Source organism: Aulonocara sp. 'chitande type north' Nkhata Bay, linkage group LG12 (assembly GCF_057382095.1).
Source record: "Aulonocara sp. 'chitande type north' Nkhata Bay isolate Kocher_YH1m ecotype deep benthic linkage group LG12, A_spYH_male_GT1.1, whole genome shotgun sequence".
Taxonomy (NCBI): Eukaryota; Metazoa; Chordata; class Actinopteri; order Cichliformes; family Cichlidae; genus Aulonocara; species Aulonocara sp. 'chitande type north' Nkhata Bay.
In genome coordinates this window covers 15746545-15755249 of record NC_141355.1, presented here as the reverse complement: position 1 = coordinate 15755249, position 8705 = coordinate 15746545, and the positions used below count along the sequence as shown (strand labels likewise).

The 8705-nt window shown below is 44.3% G+C and overlaps 1 long non-coding RNA gene across 1 annotated transcript in view; it reads right to left on the bottom strand.

The window, feature by feature from the left end:
* Positions 1 to 1869: 1869 nt before the first annotated feature.
* LOC147317132 (uncharacterized) overlaps positions 1870 to 8705 on the bottom strand; it is a 70909-nt gene continuing 64073 nt past the window's right edge. The window contains exon 3 of the long non-coding RNA XR_015131808.1: positions 1870 to 2217. This is a non-coding gene — a long non-coding RNA (uncharacterized LOC147317132). The remainder of the gene's footprint in view (positions 2218 to 8705) is intronic.

The following is an 8705-nucleotide window of genomic DNA, read 5'->3' as shown; positions in this document are numbered from 1 at the left end:
TTGAGGTGGAGCGACTGTGTCACGCTCCCGCCCACACACCCGCTGGACCTGACCTCAACCACGCCCCCCTACACTTTTTACGTAGCCCGTCTGCTCCAGTTTATTTGCTGATGGGTTTACCGCGACTGACTACTCGTTCGATTAAGGTAAATACAACCATGTCACTGTTATGAAAAAGACACACAGCTTAACATCTTATAGTTCTACAACATCTAAAATCACTCTGTTGTTAATTCGTTTGCTAGATTAGCCGCTAGCATACTCTAATACTCTGTATTATTGAAGGATTCAGCACTCCTTACGTTTTGTTATCCATTTTTAGAAAGCGATAAGATCAGCTATATACTCCACAGAGGCCCAGAGTTACTGTTAATATTAAAAATGTAATGCTGTCCTTTGTCTGTGAAGGTTCTCAGTCATCCAGGTCATCGTAGTCAAAGGAGCTTGCAAAGAAAAGCGTCTGGACTTCTTTAAGTTACTTGAAGACGTTTCACCTCTCATCCGAGAAGCTTCTTCAGTTCTAAGGTCAAATGGTGGAGAGTCCCAGATATAAACCTAGTGGGAGTTTCCCCCCACAGAGGGACAAAAGGATCCCCTGATGATCCTCTAATCGCCTGAGCCAAGGTGTGAAACTGGGTGTGGGTCCCAATCAGCCAGAGTTTCGGGTGAGTTCATTGTGAAACCTGGCCCCACCTTATCATGCGAATTCCTGAGATCAGATGGCCCAGGATGTGAGTGGGCGTTAAGGCGTCTGGGAAGGGATCTCAAAACTGGATTATAGATGGCAGAGAGTTGGTGTCGTAAACCACCGCCTCTGTTCAAAGAAGGTCGCTCACAGTGGACATAGATGGCTTCTTTCACTCCTCTTTCAAACCATCTGTCCTCTCTGTCCAAAATGTGAACATTGGCATCCTCGAAAGAGTGTCCTTTATCCTTAAGATGCAGATGGACTGCTGAGTCTTGTCCTGTGGAGGTGGCTCTTCTATGTTGTGCCATGCGCTTGGAGGACACTCTTTCGAGGATGCCAATGTTCACATTTTGGACAGAGAGGAGCCCCAGCTTGGACAGTCTCGGTCGTTGTGTCCTTGGGCAAAACCCTTCACCCATTGCTTACTGGTGGTGGTCAGAGGGCCCGGTGGCGCTAGTGTCCGGCAGCCTCGCCTTTGTCAGTGCGCCCCAGGGTGGCTGTGGCTACAATGTAGCTTGCCATCACCAGTGTGTGAATGGGTGGATGACTGGTTGTGTAAAGTGTTTTGGGGTCTTTAGGGACTAGTAAAGCGCTATACAAATACAGGCGATTTACAGAGAGTCCATATTATATCAACAGCTACATTCACCCTGGGGAGAAACTAGTGAGGGAGACCATGAGGACTAAGCTGGGTTTCTGGGGTCCAGAGGTTTGGAGAAACTTCTTCCCTTTCTTTCATCACAGCTGTCCTGTGCCAGAAGTTCTGTTGACCCACTGAGAGAGGCTTCATTTGAGAAACACCAGGAAGACTGACGCTCATCGCATTGATCAAGCAGGACTCATGATCTTCACAAGCAGCTCACTCACAGGGAAATCTTCAGCACTCCTCCGTAGGCCTGCCCCAGGACATGGATACACCCAGCATTTCATGAACACTGTGATGGAGACCTTTGGTTTGTGTAATGTTATAAATACTCAGTTACTCCCCAGAGGCTCCGGACTTTTACATAAAGATATTATATTCAGTCCTGTAGAAAGTTATATATTTAAAAATATATGATCCTCTCTGGTTACTATGGTATGAATAACTCTGAATTACTTTATAGTAAATAACACACTATCTTCAAAAAACTGTGAAAAATTCCAGATCACAAGTTTGATCACAAGTGACGACCTTTGACCTTCATCAGGTTTTATTTAATTGTGTCAGAGAAAATCAAATGTGCTCATCATGCAGCTGAGTACATCGAGTGTTTAAAACGGAAGATGTGCAGGTCTGAGATGAGCAGCTCTCTGAAACACCTAACTGAGGTCCTGTTAATGCTGATATATAGTGACACAGTTATAGGGGTGATTAATCCTTTTGACTTTTTGTCTTTAACTTTATCAATAAAAGAGCTGCAGCTTTCACTGACAGCACATGTGGTACTTTAACCTTTGTACTGTTTTCATCAGTTAATTTTGCAGTTAACATGTGAAGATGTTGGATGATCTGTCTGCTTCAGATCCTGGGTATGTGAGGACAGCTCCTGTAATCACAAAGAGAACACAATCATCACAAACTGAAATACAAAGTTTATACACACACACACACACACACACACACACACACACACATATATATATATATATATATATATATATATATATATATATATATATATATATATATAAAAAACACCCAGCACGCCCCTGCGGGCGGTTTATCCTTCAAGCTCGGGTCCTCTACCAGAGGCCTGGGAGCTATATATATATATATATATATATATATATATATATATATATATATATATATATATATATATATATATATACACATATACATATTAGGGGTGCAACGATACTCGTATCGATATTGAACCGTTCGATACAGTGCTTTCGGTTCGGTACGCATATGTATGAACAATACAAAATTTGTAATTTATTTTATCAACTTTCCTTCTGACGATGCTGTCTGTGTTGAGCGCTCAGTGAATCTGCGTTCGACTACTCCGCCTAGGCTGCACTGTCGAGCGCAGATCCACTGAGCATTCAACACAGACAGCATAGTCAGAAGGAAGAGCGCAGGGCAAGCTAGCGAGACAGAAGTTAAGCTCTCCTTGCAACATGGCAAATTGAACCTCCCCCACCCTCATTCAGATCTGGCGTTTGGAATTATTTTGGTTTTCATGTGAGGTATGACCCTGAAGGTAAGCGCGTCATGGACTAAAGTAAAACAGTATGTTGGATGTGCCATGCAATGCTCAATTACATGGGTGGGAACTAGTGTGTTAGCACAGTTAGCTCGTTAACGTGTTGGCCGTCTAGCCCCACGCAGGGGTAGCTCGTTAACGGAGATTTGCTGTGTTGTGGCGTTAACGTCATTTCAACGAGATTAACGCTGACAGCACTAGTGGGAACACAACGAATATGACTGCACATTTACGCCGACATCATCCTAGTGCAAAGACAAGTGGAAGCACAAAAAACAACAAGCATGCATGCTACAAACTTTACCCGAGTCATTTAGACAGCCGTTAGCACATGATTCTCCTTATGGGGACCTGATATGTTTAATATTGTGGCGAGCTCAGACAAGGAGGAGACGGAGGTATCGTTTGGTCTTGCTTCCCGTGAGCTAGCCAGGGAGCACAGCCGTTTATTGACATCTGCAGAAGAACACTGCCGCTAGCTAACTGCTCAGCGCAGCAACCGCACAGCAACAACAACACACAGGGCGCCCTCTGACCCCGGAAGGACACACCGTCGCAGCGAGAAGGCGTCACCCGTTACTATGGTAACATAAACAAAACATAACTGTACAAACAGAACCCCGAACAGCCCTGACCCGCTACACAGCCCCCACCTAAGGGGTCAGTCGTCCCCGACGACCCCATTGCCCCACACAAAGTCCTGCAAATGTCCAGGTGCCTTCTTTTGGCGCACCGGCCGGTCACGACCGGCGGGGGAAAAGTCACTCGGGTCAGAACATGGGGTGCCACCATCATCCCACTTCTGACACCAATGTGGCGAGCTCAGACAACGAGGAGACGGAGGTGTCGTTTGGTCTTGCTTCCCGTGAGCTAGCCAGGGAGCACAGCCGTTTATTGACATCTGCAGAAGAACACTGCCGCTAGCTAACTGCTCAGCGCGGCAACCGCACAGCAACAACAACAACAACACACAAGGCGCCCTCTGACCCCAGAAGAACACACTGTCACAGCGAGAGGGCGTCACCCGTCACTATGGCAACATAAACAAAACATAACTGTACAAACAGAACCCCGAACAGCCCTGACCCGCTACAATATGCTGCTGAGAATATAGCCCAGAAGAAGCGGATAGTATAGCTTTTATTTTGGAAAGAGACATTTCTCTGTAATAAACTCTCTTTTCCAAAGATGAGTGATTCCTCAATCAGATACAGGGCTTGCAAAATCGCTAGCCCGATGTCCCGGGGCTAGCGATTTTTCCAGTCGGGCTACCAAAATCTATCTCTGCCCTGCCCGTCGGGCTATTGTAGGAAGGAAAAATATATGTCAATGCTTTTGCATTCTTTCGGAAATGTAGCTGGGTAATTATGTCATTGGCATCGGTGAGCTACTGTCAATATGTGACATATTGAAATCGCATTTGAATTTGCGCTTGTTTTTTGCTTTCACTTTGCAATCGCGCGAACTGTGTATAGAGAGCGACAGCACTGATTGGTGAGTGATGATAATTTGCGCACCAATTCCTCTGACATCGTCTTATCAATCGTTAGCTTACTATGCAAACATGACAAGTGAAATCTCCCGCAGCAAGCTTAAACATATGAGAGGTTGATCGCGCAGAGAATCGCTGACCGTTATGTGTGTGTGTGTAAAAGCAGCAGGATATATATTTTAGTTCTGCTGAGCCAAATAAGACAAGTCAGGGTGAAGAAGTGACAGCCAAAGAAAAGCTTACCACAAAACGGAAAAGTTATGACAAATCAGACTATAAGGCAAAAAGAAAGTGCAGCTTTATGGTTTCATGGACAAAAGAATTTCTGTGGCTGCAATATGACGAGCTATATAACTGGGGCTGCACATAAGTGGTCTGCAGGTGCGCATTCGCTGTCAAAAAACCCCCCAAAAACGCGCACAAGATATGAAGTTGCAACGCGTGTTTGCATACATAAGATTTTCTGGAGGAGGACAGACATTTGTTTAAAACTCTTAAAGATGTCGAAGAAGCTCCTTTAAGCAATTACTTTGGTGTTCCTCCACCTCCAAAGAAATGTCAGAAGGAGTCCGAACCACAAAAGAAGCGCGTATTCTCGGAAAAGTGGTTGCAGGAGGTGAGCTGGCTTCAAACAAATGATGAACGCACAGAGATGTGGTGCAGAATGTGCCGTGAAAATCCCACTCTAGCGGACAAAAACAGTGCTTTTTATATGGACGCAAACGCGCGTTGCAACTTCTTATCTGGTGCGCGTCTTTTATTTTGACAGCGAATGCGCACCTGCGGACCACTTATGTGCACCCGTGTAAATAACATAATGTTCTGCCGGGTGTGTTGTTGGTTTTCTCTCGATTTCTGAGTCGACAAGCGCCTTTGTTACTGGGACCAGTCATTTTAAGAAAGGCCCCCATTAGAAGCCATGAGAAATGCAAGAAATGCATTATTGCTCAGTCTGCAATATCTTTCCCAGAACAAACACCAATTGCAAATAACATACTAAAAATAAACCTGAAAAATCTGTTTATAACAGCGTACTATGTTGCAAAGAGTGAACTACCACTGGCAAAATTTAGCAGTCTTTGCAAACTTCAAAAAGCAAATGGCCTAGATCTTGGTTCCACTTGTTTCTTACCCGTGACTTCAGCGGAAATTTCAAATTCAGGATCTGACACAGACTGATTCATGTCCTACACAGTTCTTACAAGTTCATAGAAATTTCTGTTCAATTAGAACCAAGTATTTGAGTTGATGATTGTAATTTTTATACAATGTTGTAATTTGTTTTTCAACAATTTTTTGATTAATGTTTTGTTTCCTTTACAATATTATACATTAAAGTATAATATTGTAAAGGAAACAAAACATCAATCAAAAAATTGCTCTCTTTTTTATTCGGGCTACTTACATTTATTTTGGGCTACCAAAAACTGAAGAGTCCCTGCCTGAAGGGCTACCAGGGATTTTGAAATTTTGAGAGCCCTGAGATATATTAATTTTTTTAATTACTTTTGTTTCAGCAACATTAAATTTAAAAACTGTACTTTTGAGTTAAAATATATATTTATAATTTTAATAAATGACAAATTAAAAAGGCATGAACATTTTTTTTGTATCGAAAAAATATCGAACCGTGACACCAAAGTATCGAACCGAACCGAACCGTGAATTTTGTGTATCGTTGCACCCCTAATATATGTATATATATATATATATATATATATATATATATATTACCTGCACGAGAATGTGGACATCTTTGCCGCCAGTGACAAAGACTGTACAGGGAGTGCAGAATTATTAGGCAAGTTCTATTTTTGAGGAATAATGTTATTATTGAACAACAACCATGTTCTCAGTGAACCCAAAAAACTCAGTAATATCAAAGCTGAATGGTTTTGGAAGTAGTTTTTAGTTTGTTTTTAGTTTTAGCTATTTTAGGGGGATATCTGTGTGTGCAGGTGACTATTACTGTGCATAATTATTAGGCAACTTAACAAAAAACAAATATATACCCATTTCAATTATTTATTTTTACCAGTGAAACCAATATAACATCTCCACATTCACAAATATACATTTCTGACATTCAAAAACAAAACAAAAACAAATCAGCGACCAATATAGCCACCTTTCTTTGCAAGGACACTCAAAAGCCTGCCATCCATGGATTCTGTCAGTGTTTTGATCTGTTCACCATCAACATTGCGTGCAGCAGCAACCACAGCCTCCCAGACACTGTTCAGAGAGGTGTACTGTTTTCCCTCCTTGTAAATCTCACATTTGATGATGGACCACGGGTTCTCAATGGGGTTCAGATCCGCTGAACAAGGTGGCCATGTCATTAGTTTTTCTTCTTTTATACCCTTTCTTGCTAGCCACGCTGTGGAGTACTTGGATGCGTGTGATGGAGCATTGTCCTGCATGAAAATCATGTTTTTCTTAAAGGATGCAGACTTCTTCCTGTACCACTGCTTGAAGAAGGTGTCTTCCAGAAACTGGCAGTAGGACTGGGAGTTGAGCTTGACTCCATCCTCAACCCGAAAAGGCCCCACAAGCTCATCTAAGATGATACCAGCCCAAAACCAGTACTCCACCTCCACCTTGCTGAGTCGGACTGGAGCTCTCTGCCCTTTACCAATCCAGCCACGGGCCCATCCATCTGGCCCATCAAGACTCACACTCATCAGTCCATAAAACCTTAGAAAAATTAGTCTTGAGATATTTCTTTGCCCAGTCTTGACGTTTCAGCTTGTGTGTCTTGTTCAGTGGTGGTCGTCTTTCAGCCTTTCTTACCTTGGCCATGTCTCTGAGTATTGCACACCTTGTGCTTTTGGGCACTCCAGTGATGTTGCAGCTCTGAAATATAGCCAAACTGGTGGCAAGTGGCATCTTGGCAGCTGCACGCTTTACTTTTCTCAGTTCATGGGCAGTTATTTTGCTCCTTGGTTTTTCCACACGCTTCTTGCGACCCTGTTGACTATTTTGAATGAAACGCTTGATTGCTCGATGATCACGCTTCAGAAGCTTTGCAATTTTGAGACTGCTGCATCCCTCTGCACGATATCGCACTATTTCTGACTTTTCTGAGCCTGTCAAGTCCTTCTTTTGACCCATTTTGCCAAAGGAAAGGACGTTGCCTAATAATTATACACACCTGATATAGGGTGTTGATGTCATTAGACCACACCCCTTCTCATTACAGAGATGCACATCACCTAATATGCTTAATTGGTAGTAGGCTTTCCAGCCTATACAGCTTGGAGTAAGACAACATGCATGAAGAGGATGATATGGACAAAATACTCATTTGCCTAATAATTCTGCACTCCCTGTAGGCAGACGAGTCTGGTCCAGCACACCATCGACACCGGCTCTGCTCAGCCCATCCGTCTGCACCCACACCGGCTGCCCCTCTCAAAACGGCAGGTAGCGGAAGAGAAGATCCGTGAGATGGCTGCGGCTGGGGTGATCGAGCCGTCCAATAGCCCATGGGCGGCACCCGTGGTTCTGGTGGGGAAGAAGGATGGCAGCCCGAGGTTCTGCGTGGACTTTCGCCGTCTCAATGCAGTCACCAAGAAGGACTCGTACCCGCTGCCGCAGATCGACGACGCCCTAGATTACGTTACCGGCTCTAGTTGGTTCAGCTCCCTCGACCTACGCAGCGGTTACTGGCAGGTGGAGCTAGCCCCTGACGCAAGACCTAAGACTGCATTCACCATTGGACAGGGGCTGTGGCAGTTCAGGGTCATGCCATTTGGGCTCTGCAATGCACCAGCGACGTTTGAGAGGCTGATGGAGAGGGTGCTCGTGGATATCCCTCGTAGCCGCTGCGTTGTGTACCTGGATGACCTGTTGGTGCACGGTGGCGACTTCGACAGTGCACTGTCTCATCTGAGCGAGGTCTTGAGCAGTGTTGGGACTAACGCGTTATTAAGTAACGCGTTACAGTAACTACGTTATTATTGTGGTAACGAGCACGGTAACTAGTTATTATGCCAAAATCAGGAACGCGTTACTCGTTACTGGGATTTAGATAGGGTCGTTACTCGTTACTTCGTGTGGTGGCATCGCGGAGTTTCCACAGATTCAGTAACATTAGCAAGTGGTGGAGGCAGCAGGTGGATGAAGGAAAAGGGACGCAGAAGGAAAAGAGACCCGAGGTGGCCGCCGGTCCAAGTGTGAACTGAACTTCAGGTAAGAAGTTATGACCTGCAGTCTCTCTGGGTCAGATATGAACCAAGTTTAGGTGGAGTTTATTTTCGTTATTCTGACTTTTTCCGTACTGCGTGCTAGCTAGCATGACGGAGTTTCTATACAGCTGGGTGGTGCTATG